We start from the raw sequence: 18,151 nt of genomic DNA on the forward strand, positions 1-18,151 counted from the left end.
TTTTACTTAAAATGGGGAAAACAAAAAATATGTTTCCTCCAAATAAGAGAAATGTTAATGGTAATTTTTATTACCACGTGTGACTTTTTTTCTTAGGAGGAATAATTTCATAATTTTTGTTAAATGCCTTGCTTCTTCTGCCTGTTTTTGGCTGTTCAGAGTCTGAAGGGAATTAGTGTATACACTACATCAATTGAAGTGAGGTTACTAATCAACTGTCATAAACATTGTCTGTCAATGACGCCATATGGCATATGTTCTTAGTTAATCCAATATACATCATGAGTGGGACATCATCTTAATGTGATATGAAAAGACAAAAATTACATAAAATAGTGGAATCTCTCTGAGACTAACTTGTTTAAAACTATCTCTTGAGAATGATTTAACAGAAAGTAGAAAAAAACTAGCAAAGACAACAAAAAAGAACACTTAAAAATGGTTAGACTATATATGCTAAATGTGACCACCTCAACTCCCCAGTAGCTCCTCACTCCAATTCCATTAATAAACAAAAGGGACAAGAAACAGCCATCAGTATTCCCACTAACCTAGGTGCAAATTTTGAGCAAAGCCATTTTGTCTAAAGTAGAACATTCTTCCCCCTCATTTTTTGCTTTATGTTTATAATATTTTATTTGCTTTTGTAATAGCATATTCTCTGAGAAGAAAAAAGCTGTTACTATTTGCCATCAGGATGAAAAACGTAAACGACAGGTAAATAATCTCATCTTAAGACACCGTGATAAAATGAGCATGAAGTTGAAGAGACTCTGAGATGCTCCTACCATCTGCATCAAATAATGGAAAGATCATTACTGGGTTTGAATGTTAACTCTGCCACTCAGTAGCTGTGTGACTTTAAAAAAAAATCGTATGGCTTCTGAGATTTGAAATGTATTTAATCACGGACTGATGTGATGCTTATGGAAATTACTAAGCAGACAGCACATAACTTAGGAAAAAGCAGATCCCAGTTTGTTGCAAATATTTCTTACTGTGTATTTTGCTCTCCCTCTCCCTTTCTCTTTGTCTGATGGCTCACTGAAATTCAAAATTCCAGACAGTTTGAGATGACATTTCCATTGGTGTTCAGTTTTTGAGCAACTGTTTTGCCCATATTTGCATGTCTCTATTGTAAAAATTTCAATATCATCACATAAAGCATCCTAAGTTTCTTGCTGTACAGAGATGACAACAACATTGTTAGAGGAACAAAAATCTATGGTTTTCCCAGCAGCGTCTGAATGAGGGCAATCTGCGTAACTACACACAGGACTTCTATCCCAGTGAAAACTCCTATCCTTTTTCAGTACAACTGTGTAAGGGTTTGAAGGAACATGATAAATCAATACAACTCTTGACCACCCATGCTTAGAACCAACAAAGAAATAGAAATAGGAGTCAGAGAGAGGGAGAAAATACTAGCTATATTTCTTGAAAAACATGTTAGCGGGCTAGGTAACAGAAAACATCAAAATAAGACAGACTTTCCAAACCAGTCAGGCTGTTAGATAAATCCCGTAGCTACAAAACTTAAAGCACAGGAGAATAGCACAGAATCCAGCCCTTCTCCAAGACAAAATGGAGCAAAAGGGCTGAGCCATACATGTTCAGGGCTGTCTTCTAAACTCAATCTACCACACTCCCTTCGGGGGAAAGAAGAGTAAAAGAACAGGGAGCAATTCCAATGAAACTTCCTCCACCTCTGAGAGATGGATTAAATTCTCCGTTAGCATTTTTTGTTTTCTTTGGCTTCCTTTGTTTCTTCAAACCATAGTCAGCCACAATGTGCTGTTTTCATGAACGATACTGGCCAGCCTGGAAGCACAGACCTGCTTCCACCTTGATGAAGCTGCTTCCTGCATAGCAGACATTGCTTCTGTGGATGGATCTTCCTGATGCCACTTCAGTGCAGTGTTGATTTTGTTACCTGGTCCTGAAATGTGCTAAAATGGTTCATAAGTATCTCCCAGACCACTCTGCACCAAAGACTGAATGTCCTGTTTTCCACCTACATGTTGTCAAGGTGCACCAGCCAATAAGCTCATCTCCTCTTCAGTGGGTCGAAAATGAATGTTAAAGCTGTGCCTGTTAAAACTGAAAGACCAAAGAAATTAAAGTTGAAAACTAATTTTCTTACTCTTGTGGTTAGATGATTTATTGCTCAAGACTTTTAAAAACAAACTCTTCAAGCCCCTTCCCAAATTCCAGTGTTGTATTTTGCTTAGCCTTTTCCCGAAGGATTCCCCACGCAGGGTTGTTCTGGGTTGGGGGTCTGTCTTCCTGCAGCTGAAGCCAGACCTGAATTGCAGGGCAATGTGTGTCATTCTTTTCAAATTCAGAAGATGAAATCAATGAGTCTCTGTTCATTCTCAATTTTAAGCAGGACAAACAATGAAACAAGAAGGATAACCCAACTGGCCCTGTATGGTAAAAGTTTAGAAAACAAAATCAGTTACCGAAAATAAAACCATCTACCTAAACACTACTCTTTGGGATCATGGAAGACCACAGGAAAGACTCAATTACTCAAGGAGGGAGAATGGAAGGAAAAATCTTCTTAGCCAGGGTGCTGGCCAATCTATGCCATATGTTCACAGTCCACATAATAACTCAATTGAAACAACTCTTCATTAAATGTTTACTTTTAGTAGCATATTTATATGGAAAAAAGTCACCCATTGTACCCCATCTTCTCTTTCTTAATGGAATTTCAATCACTGCCGCTCTCTGGCAAAGGTTATAAATTTGTGATGCTGGCAGCCCAAACCTGGGCCTCATTTCAAACCACCTTTATCCCACAGAACATAGTTAAACCTCTTAATTTCCAGTTCCTCTTAGAGCTTTTCATTTCTGAACCATAGAGAGACATGATGTTAAAATCTGTTAGAAGCTGATGCTATTGCTTCTTTCTGTGGAATTACTGAGTCCTCTAAAATCTACCCCATCCACGTAAATCCTAATGGTTTTAGCACCCATTTGTGCTAAACGGCTCCACGTCCCTATTTTTGTGTCAACTATCAGGTCATCATCGGTAGGCTCCTGACACTACTGTTGATTTTCCTGCAACTGAAGTACATCTGCTTCAACTTCCCAGGGTAATCTTTGCTTATCGTTTTCGGATATTTCACTACTTCTTCCCAGAAAGTGTCATTAAACCTGCTTCTAAACTCGGTTCAGCTCCTTAACTCAGTTCAGCTCCTTCAGTGGCTGCATGGGGTTGATAAGATTTCTGGACTGAATTGTTTCTTCTATGCCTTTTCCTGTACTTTCTGGTATAGTAACAATTCACAGTATTACATCTTATGGGGATACCTACATGCTTATTGATTACAAATCAGTGAGTTCTGGGCCCAGTAAAACCATTCACTCATCATTCAAACTGCTCACTTTCATCTACAAAACCTAGAGATGGATAACCCCACAAAACAAGTTGTTTTTCAACACACCACTATCAACAACAAAAAACAAGCCTGGACTATTATTTTCCTGCCAGATTCCCCTTTCAGAGGCTCACTTTGATTTGCATTCTCTTAGTGGTCTTATTCCTCAAATTTCTCAGGCTATTTTCTTAAGGAATAGGCAAAAATAGCATGCCTTCCCTTAATTGCTGTCGCCTGCAAACTCATCGAATAATTTTTGAGAGTTTGATCTTTCCAAACTCTTCTAAAATTTGTACACATTTTAAATAAACAGTAGAGCTGTCCCAATCTATAAGGTACATTTTCCCAATGGCTCTAAATACAAGCCTCTTTTTAAAACATCAGTGTCTTGCATTCTGAATCCCTCTGCATGCATCATCTTGGTCTGCTCTCTACGCATTATGCTATGTTTCTTGACATCCTTGTCATAAAAAAAAATACACTTTTATCTTTTAGAGCAATTTGAGGTTCATAGAAAAATTGAGAAGAAGGTGCAGAGATATCCCTTCCCCAACACGTGCACAGCCTCTCCTATTATCAACATCCCCACCAGAATAGCACATTTGTTAAAATTGATCAACCTGAGACACATCATTAGCCAGAGTCCATAGTGTACATTAGAGTTCACTTTTGGTGTTGTCTACTCCACGGATTTGTACAGAGGTATAACGGCATGTATCCATGATTATAGTATCATGCAGGGTATTTGCACTGCCCTAAAATTCCCCTGTGTACTGCCTACTCATCCCTCTCTCTCCCCTAACCCCTGGCAGCAGCCACTGATCTCACTAATTTTTTTTTTTTTGAGATGGAGTCTCACTCTGTCACCCAGGCTGGAGTGCAGTGGTGCAATCTCAGCTCACTGCAACCTCCACTTCCCAGATTCAAGCAATTCTCCTGCCTCAGCCTCCTGAGTAGCTGGAATTACAGGCGTATGCCACCACACCCAGCTAATTTTTGTATTTTTGGTATAGAAAGGGTTTCATCATGTTGGTCAGGCTGGTCTCGAACTCCTGACCTCATGATCCACCTGCCTCGGCCTCCCAAAGTGCTGGAATTACAGGCATGATGACCTTTCTACTGTCTATACAGTTTTGCCTTTTCAAGAGTGTCATATAGTTGAAATCAAACAATATGTAAACTTTTTGGATCAGTTCTTTTCAGTTAGTAATATTCACTTACAGTTCCTTCATGTTATTTGATGTTTTGATAGCTTTTTTAGTGGTGAATAATATTCCATTGGATGTACCATTGTTTATCTAACCACTCTACAGAAGTACATCTTCATTGCTTCTAAATCTTGGCAAATATGCATAAAGCTGCTATATGGCAAATATGCATAAAGCTGCCATGTGCAAGTATGTGTGTGGACATACATTTTCAGCTCCTTTGGATAAATGCCAAGGAGTTAAATTACTGAATTGTACATTTAAAAATATGTATGGTTTTGTAAGAAACTGCTGAACTTCCCTCTTAAGTGGTTGTACCTTTTTACTATTTTGAATCCCTACCAGCAATGAAAGACAGTTCCTGTTCTTCCACATCCTTATCCATATTTGGTGTTGTCAGTGTTCTGAATTTTTGGCATTGTATTAATAAATGCACAGTGGTATCTCTTTGTTCTAATTTGCATTTCTTTATTTATGTATGATGTGGAATAACTCTTCATGTTCTTATTTTCCATCTGCATCTTCTTTGATGAGGTTGGCTTCAGCCCATTTTTAAGTGGATGGTTTTCTTGTTAAATTTTAAGAGTTCTTTGTATATTTTGGAAAACAGTCCTATACCAAATGTCTATCACAAATATTTTCTCTCACTCAGTGTCTTTTCTTTTCATTCTCTTGACAGTGGCTTTCAAAAAACAAATATTTTTAATTTTAATGAAGACTACCTTTTTTGCTTTTTTCATTTTTTTTTCTGTTTTTCTTTTTTGTTGTTGTTATTTTCTTTTTGAGGCAGGATCCCACTCTGTCTCCCAGGCTGGAGTGCAGTGGCGCCATCTTGGCTCACTGCAACTTCCATTCCCCAGAGTCAAGCGATCCTCCCACCTCAGCCTTCAGAATAGCTGGGACCACAGGTGCGCCACCATACCTGGCTAATTTTTGTATTTTTTGGAGAACATGGTTTTTGCCATGTTGGCCAGGCCGGTCTTGAACACTCCTGGACTCAAGCAATCCACCTGCCTTGGCTTCCCAAAGTGCTGGGATTACAAGCCTGAGCCACCGTGTGAAGCCAGAAGTCTACCTTATCAATTCTTTCTTTCACAGGTTGTTATTTGCTTCAGTCATTTCTATGGAATAAGAACTAAAAACAAACTCTTTTCAGAATACCTTTTTTAAGAAGTCATACTACTTATTTTTTTTCCAGCTTCAACTTCAAGATGACTATTTTTTTTTTAATTTAGCTTCCTCTAAGGTCCCAACATTTCCTATAAGAAATATCTTCTCATCTTTCTGCCAAATCGTTTTTTTAATTGGTCTTCATATTTCATATTTTCAACAGATTCAGTTCCTCCTTGATTTTCTAAGTAAACTTGAGTCTTACAGACAATATCTATCGACAGCTTTTTAAAATAGTGTTCTTGGCCTTTGGGTTTACAGTAAATTTATTGAATTATTTAACTACCTTAATTCAGAAAAATGGCATATATGTTTGTAATAAGTGTCTATTACTTTTACATTTTGTATTGAGATATGATTTGCATAAAAGTACAATGTTTAAAAGTAAATTTTTAGTGAATTTGAAAAGGTATAACCCATACTTGAAACCCATACTTGAAAAATAATAGAGAATATTTCCAGCGCATCCACTGTACTCTTTTCTGGTCAATTTTGTCCCCAGACTTCTAAAGTGAATTGGAAGTTCTGATTTTAAATCACAATACATTATCTTTGCCTGTTCTTAAGCTTTAAATAAAAAAAATCCTTTCCTTTATTCTACTAACTTGTATTTTCTTTTCTTTGGTTCTAAGGTAGAAGCTTCGTTTTTTGCTTTTTGTAACAACAGACATTTAAAGTTATAAATTTCTCTCTAAGGACACCTTACTTGCATCCCACAAATTTTGATAGGGTTTTCATTATCACTAATTTGGAAATATATTATTTCTCTGAGTTCTTTGATCAATCGGTTATTTAGAAGATTGTGGTCACCTTTTAGGGAGTATTTTTTAGTTATTTTTTGCTATTTCTAATTGAGTTCTGTTATGATCAGAGAACATATTCAGTATGATTTCAATTTTGTAACATCTATTGGTTTATTTTACAACCTGGTATTTTTCTCTCTTTGTGAATATACCATGTGTACTTCATAAGTGTATTCTGCAGTTGTGATTATACAGTTCAATAAAACTCAGTAGGTTAGGTTGCTAAGAATATTATTCAAATCTTCTGTATCCTTTTTAAATCTCGTGAGTGGAATCTTAAAATCTAGAATTCCATGAGTCTGTCTCTTAAATCTCTTATTAAAAACCTTGTTATAGTAGCATGAATATTTAGAATTCCTTTTTGAAATGGAGTCTCGCTCCCTTTAGGCTGCAGTGCAGTTGTGTGATCTCGGCTTACTGCAACCTCTGCCTCCTGGGTTCAAGCGATTCTCCCGCTTCCGCCTCCCGAGTAGCTAGGACTACAGGTGCCTGCCGCTATGCCTGGCTAATTTTTGTATTTCGATTAGAGACAGGGTTTCACCATGTTGGACAGGCTGGTCTTGAACTCCTGACCTCAGGTGATCCACCTGCCTCGGCTTCCCAAAGTGCTGGGATTACAGGTGGGAGCCACTGCACCCGGCTGTAGGATTTGTTTTTTTGATATTGATATTTTTATCTTTTTGAAATATGCTTCTTCACGTCCAGTAAAAACATGTCTCCTACCTTCAAATCCTTGATATCATTACATTCCTATCTATTATATTGTATCAAAGATACATTGTATCTACATACATACACATATAAACACATTATATATAAAGGCTTTAATATTTTGTAAGCAGTATGCCAGTGGATCTTTTCAAACAACCTAGAAATCTCTTAAAATGTTTAGCTTATTCACATTGAATGTAATTATTGATATGATTGGGTAAAAATCTTACATCAAGAGAGTCTTACTCTGTAGCTCAGGTTGGAGTTCAGGGGCTCACTGCAGCCTCAACCTCCCAGGCTCAAGCAATCCTTCCACCTCAGCCTCCCGAGTAGCTGGAACCAGAGGCATGCGTCACCATGCTCAGCTCATTTTAAAAGTTTTTTAGAGATGGAGTCTCTGTTGTCCAGGCTGGTCTCAAACTCTTTGCCTCAAGTGATCCTCCAGCTTTGGCCTCCCAAAATGCTGGGATTACAGGTATGGGCCACCACAACTGGCCAGATTATTACATCTCTTATTTGTTCATTTATTCCTTATTTCCTACCATTTTTGATATTAATATTTCTTTTCTTTTTTTCTTTTTAGTATTTTACTTTGTCTCAAATTAGTCTTCAGAAATATGTCCTTGTGGCCGTGTGCGGTGAGTCATGCTTATAATCCCAGCACTTGGGGACGCCAAGGCCGGTAGATCACTTGAGGTCAGGAGTTGGAGAGCAGCCTGGCCAACATGGGGAAACCCTGTCTCTACTAAAAATACAAAAAAATTAGCTGGGCCTGGTGGTGGGCACCTGTAATCCTAGCTATTCAGGAGGCTGAGGGAGAAGAATTGCTTGAATCCGGGAGGCAGAGGTTGCAGTGAGCCAAGATTGTGCCACTGTACTCCAACTTGGGCAACAGAGGAGGACTCCATTACAAAAAAAAGTCCTTGTTTTACTTCTTAATAGTTGCTCTAGGGTTTCAATATATCTTTTAATTGATTTTCTATCATTTTACATTAAACAAATTATAGAAGTAAAAATTTTCAGTCCTTTGTTTTATCGTATATTTACTTCTATATATGTTACAAGCCTCACAATCTTTGCTATTATTTTTTGCTTTAAAGACCCAGTGGTGGCCAGGCGTGGTGGCTCATGCCTGTAATCCCAGCACTTTGGGAGCCCAAGGTGGGTGGGTCACCTGAGGTTAGGAGTTGAAGACTAGCCTGTCCAACATGGTGAAACCCCATGTCTACTAAAAATACAAACATTAGCTTGGCATGGTAGCAGACGCCTGTAGTTCCAGCTACTCCAGAGGCTGAGGCAGGAGAATCGCTTGAACCCAGGAGGCAGAGGTTGCAGTGAGCAAAGATGCGCCATTGTACTCCAGCCTGGGTGACAGAGCAAGACTCAGTCTCAAATAAATAAATAAATAAAATAAAATACTCAATGGTATTTAACTAAGTAGAAGGATGCAGTTTTTTTTTAATATCCATATGTCATCACTTCTGACACTATTCTTTTTTGTTGATATGAATTTCCAGGTGTAGCCATTTTCTGTATCACTTTGTAGTGTTTCCATGGTTCACATTTTTTCTCTGCTTTTGTTTGTGTTCACTGTTGCATGATAATTTCACTAGTGATCCGCCTGCCTCAACCTCCCAAAGTGCTAGGATTACAGGGGTGAGCCACTGTGCCCAGCTGGTGTGATTGTTTTTGGATAAGAAGTCAGCCATCATTTTCCTTGTCCCACTGTATGTATTGTGTCTTATTTCACTGCTTAAAAAAGTATCTGTTTATCTTTCATTTCCAACACTTTAACAGTGATCTCTCTTTGTGCTTTTATTTTTATTTATGGCCTTTTTGGGACCATTTATGCTCCTTACTATGTGGCTTGATGTCTTCTTCAGATTGATAACAATTTTACCATATTTTCCAAATGCTTTTTTATAAATAAGAAATATCACCCTAGAATGAAATATCATTCTAGGACTAAATATTAGATGATATTTTCTGACAGGCAGTAAATGTTTAATTCATGTTTTTTCGAACTTTTTTCTCTGATTAAATGGACACAATTCTATTAACCTGTTATCAAATTAATTTATCCGTGTTTCTGCCATGTCTAATTTGTTGAAATTTATCCAATGTAGTTTTATTCACAAACTGTTTTTTTTGTTTCTAGAAAGTTCTTCTGGTTCTTTTATTTCTCTTCTGAAATAAACTGTCTCCTTACCCTTTTATATCTTTTTCTGTAAATTCTTTTAAAAAATTTATAATATTAAAGGTTTTTATCTGCTAATTCCAATAATTTTGTCATCTATAATTCTGCTTCTATTGACTGCTTTTTCTTTCATTATGAGACATATTGTTCTGCTTTTCTGCATAACTCTTAATTTAAAGAATCTAGATATTACATATAAAATAATAAGTGTAATATTTTTGTCTCATTTTTTTCATTTTCCCAGATATTACAACTCTTTTTTTCTATATATTGTCTGGCATTTATGGTAAGTAGAATAGGTCTTATCTGTACCTTTAATTAGGTGAATTCATCTGTGAGTAGTCTCAATTCCACTCTCCCAAGCTTTCACATTTAAAAATGTGCAAATATTTAAGCTGGGATGGGTTGACTACTATTTTAGATATTTTTCGGGTTTTATTCTGATACGGCCCCTGGATTCAACCACTGTGAGAATGTCCGTGACATAATTTACTTACCATTTCTTTTCCACTGATGCTTTCTAGTCATAATTTTAGCAGTGTGTGTGTGTGTGTGTGTGACTTTCTATACTGAATGTTTTATTTTTGGATTTACATTTCTTCCGATTCCAGTTTATCTTGCCATCCCACACTATCTTCTAAGGGTTGATTGATTTCATATTATTACTGTTATCTCAGTCTGGTACATCCATTATCAGATACTCACACAAACTCCCAGGTGTGGAATCTTTCTTGGTTCTCTGTTTCCTTATGAAGAGATATTTTTTCTCTGGAATTTAGTGCACCAAGGCTTATTTTTATCTGCCACCTTTTACTGTCTCCATAAGAATATATAAACTTATTTTGTCTGGGTTTTGCTTTTCTGTAACCATAGGACTATTGTTCTTTCAGATGTATCTACGACCTAACTAGTATTAGATACTTCCTATTTCTTCCTATCCCGTTAAGAAGATCATTGCTTTTCTTTGGATTAATACATAGTTTGGGTCCTGAGATCTTAGCTCTGGAACATAATTTACAGAATTAGCAAATTGAAAGCTAACTCAAGAGCATGTAGAAGATAGTGGCTAAAGGACGTTCTACTTGAATTCAGAGTTTGTCCTTCAATGTTGCTGTCTAGTGGCCTTGAAGACAATTCTGAATGTCTTCAAGAATGTGGCAGAGGTTCTATATAATTCTAGAACTGTATAGTTTTTCTTAACATGAAGGGTTTAAACTAGAACTTTTCCTCTCTAGGGTAAATAAACTAGTAATAGCTTGCACTTACTGAAGGCTTCCTATTTGTCAGAGTACGTATGTAGCTAACTGGTTTCACCTAAAGCAATCCTAGGAGATATTTAATATTATCATTTTAATTCATAGATGAGGAAAATAAAATAGAAACGTTCTAATAATAATTTCACAGTTCAAAATGGCAGCACTGGAATTTGAACTTGACTGTTTCTTTCCAGATTCTGTTATTTAAATAGCTTTGCTCTATTAGCCCTCCAGAAGTTGCCCACGAGAAAAACCACAGTAAAGTAAGCACTATCATTGTCTTCCTTTCATGGAGACCTTTTAATGGGACCAAAAGTCTCTTTAAGTGCAATTTTACTGAATGTGCCACTTTTTAATGACGCTTGGTCCATGCATTTCAAGATCTGCTATAGAATAGGTTATGTAAAACTGGCTTGTGTGTGGGTTGCTAGTCTACCTCTTGTTAGGTGGCAAAACCTTCGTGCCTGCTGACATGGAACAACCATTCACCTGTAGAAACACAGGCTTTTATCTTGGAGAAGACTGCCTCATGCTTCAGTGACTGCAAGTTCAAATGCCTCAGGATCCTGCCGCGAAAACTGGTGTCTATAGTGACCAATCCTGGAACCATCAAAAGCATCTCTGTTGGTTATTTCAATCCCAAATTCCACTCATTGTCAAATACTGAAGAGTCTCAGTGTGGGTTTGACACTCATATTTTTCACCCAAATTTGGATCAACTAAGAAATGGACAAGAATCCAGCAAATTGCTATATTGCAGATAAAGTCTGGGTTGGAAGATGATCCCCATGTACTTGGAATTAATGGGCTACCTAGTACATAACCATGGTAATACAGGGAATTGCCCCTCCAGCCTCAGATGGGGCTTGGAACATGTCAGGACTCTCTCCTCCTTACACTAGATGCAAAGCCTTAGGAACAGCCATGACATAGCTGTATGGGGCAGGTGTTGCTGTAAGTAGAGCTATCCCAAATAAAAGAAGATGAGTTACATTATGTATCTAATTAGCTAACAAATAACCCTAATAATACTCCAAAACAAGTGTGATGTGTTCTCTCACGGGACGGGGTGGTGGTTCACACCTGTAATCCTGGCATTGTGGGATGTCGAGGAGGGCGGAGCCTGAGCTCAGGAGTTCCAGACCAGCCTGGGCAACACGGTAAAACCCCGTCTCTACTAAAATACAAAAAATTAGCCGGGCGTGGTGGCGGGCGCCTGTAGTCCCAGCTGCTCAGGAGGCTGAGGCAGGAGAATCGCTTGAACCCGGGAGGCGGAAGTTGCAGTGAGCCGAGATCGCGCCACTGCACTCAAACCTGGGCGACAGAGCGAGACTCTATCTCCAAAAACAAACAAACAAATAAAAAACAATTGGGGCAGGAAGAACAGATGTGTTATTCTAACAGAATTTCCTCTTCCCAAAGGCAATAAAAGTCAGAGATAAGCATAATCCACAATACACTTGATTATGTCTTCTTGACATTTGTCCCTGCCTGATTCTCTAAGTTTACTTTTGGAAAAGCAGATGTATCACATTCATTCCACTGTATAACAGTTAGTGGAAAGGAGTGTTGTAACTATGTACCACAGTGGAGGTAAATGTCATCCTTCTGAATGATGTCATATTTAACTTCAAAAGATTTAACAAATTCTTTGAGATTTTAAAATCTTTTAATTTCCTCAAGAATTCAAAATTTTGCCTAGGGAATTCTCAGCAAAATCACCAAGCACTGGGTTTCATGGTGAATATGTAGACTTTCCATTTGAACACTTGGAAGAACTTCTTTTACGTTCCTCTCAGGACATAGAGGACGTTATGGTCCATTCTCCTTCCCCAATTCAATTTTCTTTCAGGAGAGGGTCAAAAAATCACGTGAGGCTTAATGTCAAATACCATCTGAAAGCGTTAATCATCTTAGATTTACCTGGAATTAAAAATAAGTGAATCCAAGAAAATGGCATAAATTTGGAATTTTTAGGCCTCAATCAGTGAGTAAGGAGAAAGGGATCTTCCTGATGTCATTTAGAGGAGAGTCATCTTCTGTGGTCTCACATAGCTTTTGTTTCATCATCAGGTAAAACCAATTTAAGGAAATCCATAAAAGCCTTATCCCTTTAACTCTGAGGCCCAAAGTTTTGCATAATATCAGTTTGTTTTCTGGAGTATTATCAAGGTCATTGTTTAGCAGATTAGATTACCAGTCAAATTGGGTGTTAAATTTCAAGACTGCAGATTTGGGTGCAATAATCTAATATATAGAAAACTCTATCAAATTTTTAAAAGATGTACATCAATATATAAATTGCTGGAAACTGAAGCACCTGTGCCACTTGGTACTTTTTTTCTCTCTTTTTATAGCGGATCATTTATAAATAGTAAAATAGAACAAAGTTTATGGAATGGGCCCACAAAAACACAAATGCTGTCATGAATACATACACAGTCCATCACCAGAAGGGCTAGCTGAAAGAAGTGTTTTGTTTTTGTTGCTGTTTTAAATCTTTTGTGAAAATGTTTATGGTGAGATTGTCTGTCTGTTCCCTATGTAACTGTCCATGGGATAATTCGCTGCTTGAGTGTAGCTAAAGAAATAGATGTTTATTTGGTTTTGTTTGCCGATTGATCTGTACGGGTGATGGCTTTTGGTGACAACTGAAATGTTTTCTAATTTTACTGACTCATTTTCATAATGTCCAAAAATTTAAATCTATATTCATTAAAATCCCAATATACTTTGTGTAATCATATTTACTGTATGTGTATCTATGACTGCATTTGTGGTTTTGTGGGCTCATTACATGTTTTATCTTATTTTACCATTTAAACATATATTCTTCCATTGTTTTTATATGTATGCTACCTTCTACTTTTTAAAACAGACAAAAGAATATGACAGTAAAAATTTTAATTTCTGAAAATTATTCCATATTTACCAAATTGTAACAACTTGCCAATTTATAAAATGATAATCCTAGTGACACAACTCATAATATATTGATAAACATGTTGAGAAAGCTCATTTTTCCCCTACTAAATCTTGAGATTATCATCGTGGGTCAGTGAATGTCTCTCAGAGATGAATACACATAGCCCTTCGAAATGATTCTTTGTTCCTGGATGAAAGGTCTATCTGGCTCTACAAACATACAATGAATTTGATTTAAAAACAAATAGTGTGGCTTCTCTCCAACACTTGACCTCTTCCCCTACAGCTTATTCTAGAGTCAAAAAACGTTTTGTTTTTTTTTCTGTATCTCAATTATCTCTGTACTGTCAATATTTGTGGGGATATGCCTTTTCAGATTTTAAAATAATTTTTGTCATTAGAGTTTTTAAAAAAATAGATGCTTCAGGCAAGTCCAGATGATGATTGTTTTGACTTCAGCAGTTCAACTTTCAAGGCCTGTGGATTTTGTGCTTATGGTACCTAAAACACTGCGTAGGTTTTTGCAGAGAATGCTTCCCACTCAGAGCCACCAAAAAAGCCAGAGGAGGCTTCATCCAACAGTCAAGCCTACACCTTGTCCTTGCCCTACAGTACCTGTGGCGTTGAAAACATCGTTTCCATTGCTTTGTTTCTTAAAAATGTGGAATAAAATAAAGATGTAAAGTGTTTATACATTATTCAGAGGTAATTAAATGGTAAGTAATGAGCTAAAAAGCCTGAGCATATTGGATTCTGTGATTCCTTGACCTGAATTTATGTGTAAGTTCACCAAACAAAACCTGTACTTGAAAGCTTGACATAACCACAGACATATAACACATCATCCTTTGTTATTTACTTATGTAAAAGATTTAGGATGGTGGAGATGCAGAGAGGTTCACATGTAGAATTCTTTCTTCAGATTCACAGATGAAATTTATTTTCTTGGTATTGTTTGCTCCCTTTAAAAACAAATACGCCTTTCTTATATATATACCAACTACAGTGCTTTGTAAAATACAATTTTGAAATCATTTATGCATCAATTACTTTATTATGTTGGAAGGTAATTTTAAAAATGAAATATGAAATTAGAATAGATAAAAATACAGTAGAAAATGCAGAAATATATTACACATGGAATAAGAAATGTTTAGTAAACTTTCATTTCAATTATGTGTGTTTATGCAAATTCATGCATAAATTGTAATGACAAAATATCATTTTACCATATCATAATGGTAAAATATATTTTTGTGTGTGGAATAGGGGCAAAAGTGTTTGTAAGTTACTGATTTAATGCCTAACAAGGCGTGGTTATATAAACAGCCAATAGCTCATTTGTAGAGTAGACATTGATCTATAAAACATATTAAACACCTCAGGATTATTTATCTACAGTATCAGAAATGTGTCAAGCTTGATATAAGAGATCAATCCATGTTCTTAAGTCTAACCCTAAGCCTTAACCTTAAGTGGTTTAGAATTAAAGATTGGCCAGGCTACATATTTAAATTTTGCCACCTAGGACTCTTTCAAGATGCCGGAAATAAATCCCAAGTTGTGTCAACATTCCTTTCGATAGTATTGATTGAAAAGATCCTCTATGCCAAGCACTAATCTAGACACTGAGGACATAGTTGTGAAGAAGTCCTTACCTTTATTGAATTTACAGTCTATGAAAAAATAGGTAATAACAATGAAGCCAATTTTGATATAGGTAGGGATATAAAAATGATATTTAAATATGATATAAAGCAGCGTAATAAATGGACAGTAGCCATGGGAAAGTGTTTTAGATAGGCTAGTCTTAGAATGTTTCTCTGAAGAGGTGACAGTAAGGAGGAAATGTAGTATCAAACAGAAGAAGCCATGTGTGCAATGTAGAAGGTAGAAATGAATCTGGTGTGTTTGGGGAACAGTGAAAAAGCCAGTATGGCTGAAATGATAATGATCATGGGTTTGTTACAATACATAGAAAAAATGTGGACAGAACTCAGAACAAGTACAGCTTTCTCTAACTTGGTAAGAATTTCGGACATTGTTTTGCAAGTGATGGGAATATTTTGAAGATTTTGAGCTGAACAGTGATGTGGTCTATATATTTAAGAGATCTTTGTGACTGTCTGAAGAACAGATGATGAGACGGCAAGCATTTGAGGAGGGAGTAGACTAATGAGTCTGTGTAAGTGGTCCAAAAGATAGTTGAAAATGCTTCAGATTAAGGTGAGAGGTTGTCACACTGAAGCTGTAGTTGTGAAAAGTGCTCAGAGCTAACAGAAATACTTAATTTGGGATGGGAGGGAAAACAATATTTTATGGACATTTTCCCTGATTAAACGGTAATGTCTTTATTATTGTAGACTAAAATTCTAAGCCCCACCCAACTGACTGAATGAGTCTTTTTTTGGAGAAGGGGACCCCGGAGTATCCTTGAAAACTGAGTTCTCGGCCATGATAGCATGGTGGGGTCAGACTATCCTCCCCTTGCTACCCATGATTAGGCTTTCTTCCCTAAGAGCTCAACAGGAACCGGCCCTTTCAAAAGACTCCACCACTGATCTCAACCAATCTCCGGATGCTGCTCCCCTCTTCTTGCCTGATAAGAAGCCACTGACCATGGACTGTTTCTGGCTAGCAAAGGGAGCATGCATAGGAAGGGTCCTGATGTTCTCTGCTTCATCTTTTCACTTCAGAGAGCCAAAATCTTCACCCTGAGATCATAACCATTATTTGAACATGAAGCATGAAGCTCAAAAGCACTTGCATACGTTTTCCCTTTCATAAATATTCATGACTCCTATAGCTTACTGAATATGCATATTTGGCCACTCTGCTCAGCATAAATTTCTGTTCCCTTTTCCCCCCTCTCCAAGTATCTGTTGTTTCTGGCTGGAGGCTCTGCTTCTCAGCCTGTCAGCATGGTCACCCTGCTGGCTGTAGCCCTTTATAAGAAATAAAATCTTCTCTTCTCCTTTTCTAAATTTATAAATTGCATATTTTTAAGTTAACAAAAGATGGGGAAGTACGCAGATGAGGCAGGTTTACTTTATTTTTTAATATTATATAGTGAAGAAAAGACATGGAAGCAAAGTTCTATTTTAAACTTGATAAGCTGGAGATGTCTGCTGTGCTTCCAAGTAAAGATGTCAAGTAGACAGTTTCATCTATGGATAGAGATGATTTAAAACTTGGGAATCAAGATTATATGTATGTGATCATTTGACTCCTAAGTTTCTAACGCCTATCTCTGAATTATTCATCCAGAACGTCTTAAACTAGCCTTTCCTTCTAAGATCTTAACCTACGGCAAAGACACACAAGTGGCTCTTTGATTAATTCTACCATCATTTCGTATTAATCTGTTCATGCATTCATTCATCAAATATGTATTGAAGTGATATTTTTAAATGTGGGATTCAAAGAGATAAACTGGCAATGAAAGGAGAGAGGACTAGGCACTGAACCTCAGAGTATTTTGACATTTAAAGATTCTAATAAGGGAAGGAGTCAGTCCAGAAGATTAAAAATGAGAAGCCAGTATTTTAGGCAAAAAACCAGATTCATGTAGAAAATACTCTAAGAAGGAGTAGAGGCTGTGTCAAGTGATTGCCTAATGAAGGTCACTGGGCTTGACAAGGTCCATTTTAGTAGAATGATCCTTATGGAAATCTGGTTGGGGTGGGTTAAGGGGACAGTGGGATGTGAGGCTGTGCAGACTGCTGGTTTCAACTGTTTTTTTTTTTGAGGAGTATTCCTATTAACATAAATGAAATCAGGCTTCAGCAGCGTCCGCAGCAAGTTAGGAGGCCAAATATATTTTTTTTACGTGGGAGATACTTGGATGTTGATAGTATTTTAGCAGGAAAGAAAAGTTAATAACATGGGAGAAAAAGTTGTAGGAACAAATTAGTTGTTTAGATGGGAGGGGGTAAGACTGTAAAAATGATGGGTTGAATTTAGATAGGAACCAAGAAAGTCCATCCCATATTATTCCAAGGAAAGCAAATAATATAAGTGAAGATACAGTGAAAATATACCAAAAAAAGTAGAAAAAGAGAAGAGAGAACAGGTATGGTAGGTTTGGGAAGAAAGAAAAACTATGAAATAATCATCTTGGAGAAGAGGAGAGAAAATTGATCAGAGAAACTAGCACAAGATTGCTGAGTAGTGCTGGAGGCTCACTTGGTACTTTTTTACTTAAATCTGTATTAAAAGCGGGCGTGAGTCCTTGGTTTTCTGTAATCACGTTTGGCTGCATGGGTGATGGTACAAAGCAGAAAGAAAACTGGATTTAACCAGACCTGGGGTGCTGCCAGGTGAAAATGATAGGTGGGGAGACAGGCAGAAAAAGTTGAAGCTGCATGTTAGGGAGTAATTGTAGTGTTCAACTAGACCACTAGACCATTAAATCTGAATGGTTTAGGAAGTAAAATAATTTCAGGAGGGAGGTATGGACAATGTAAAGGAGGGCTGAACTAACGTCAGGAAAGTT

General features: G+C 37.0%; 1 long non-coding RNA gene across 2 annotated transcripts in view; it reads right to left on the minus strand.

The window, feature by feature from the left end:
* Positions 1–1,419: 1,419 nt before the first annotated feature.
* The window catches only part of LOC129532918 (uncharacterized), a 218,796-nt gene continuing 202,064 nt past the window's right edge, over positions 1,420–18,151 (minus strand). For both annotated transcript variants that reach the window (XR_008678856.2, XR_008678857.2), the window contains exon 5: positions 1,420–2,100. This is a non-coding gene — a long non-coding RNA (uncharacterized lncRNA). The remainder of the gene's footprint in view (positions 2,101–18,151) is intronic.

Source organism: Gorilla gorilla, chromosome 3 (genome assembly GCF_029281585.2).
Source record: "Gorilla gorilla gorilla isolate KB3781 chromosome 3, NHGRI_mGorGor1-v2.1_pri, whole genome shotgun sequence".
NCBI classification, from domain to species: Eukaryota; Metazoa; Chordata; class Mammalia; order Primates; family Hominidae; genus Gorilla; species Gorilla gorilla.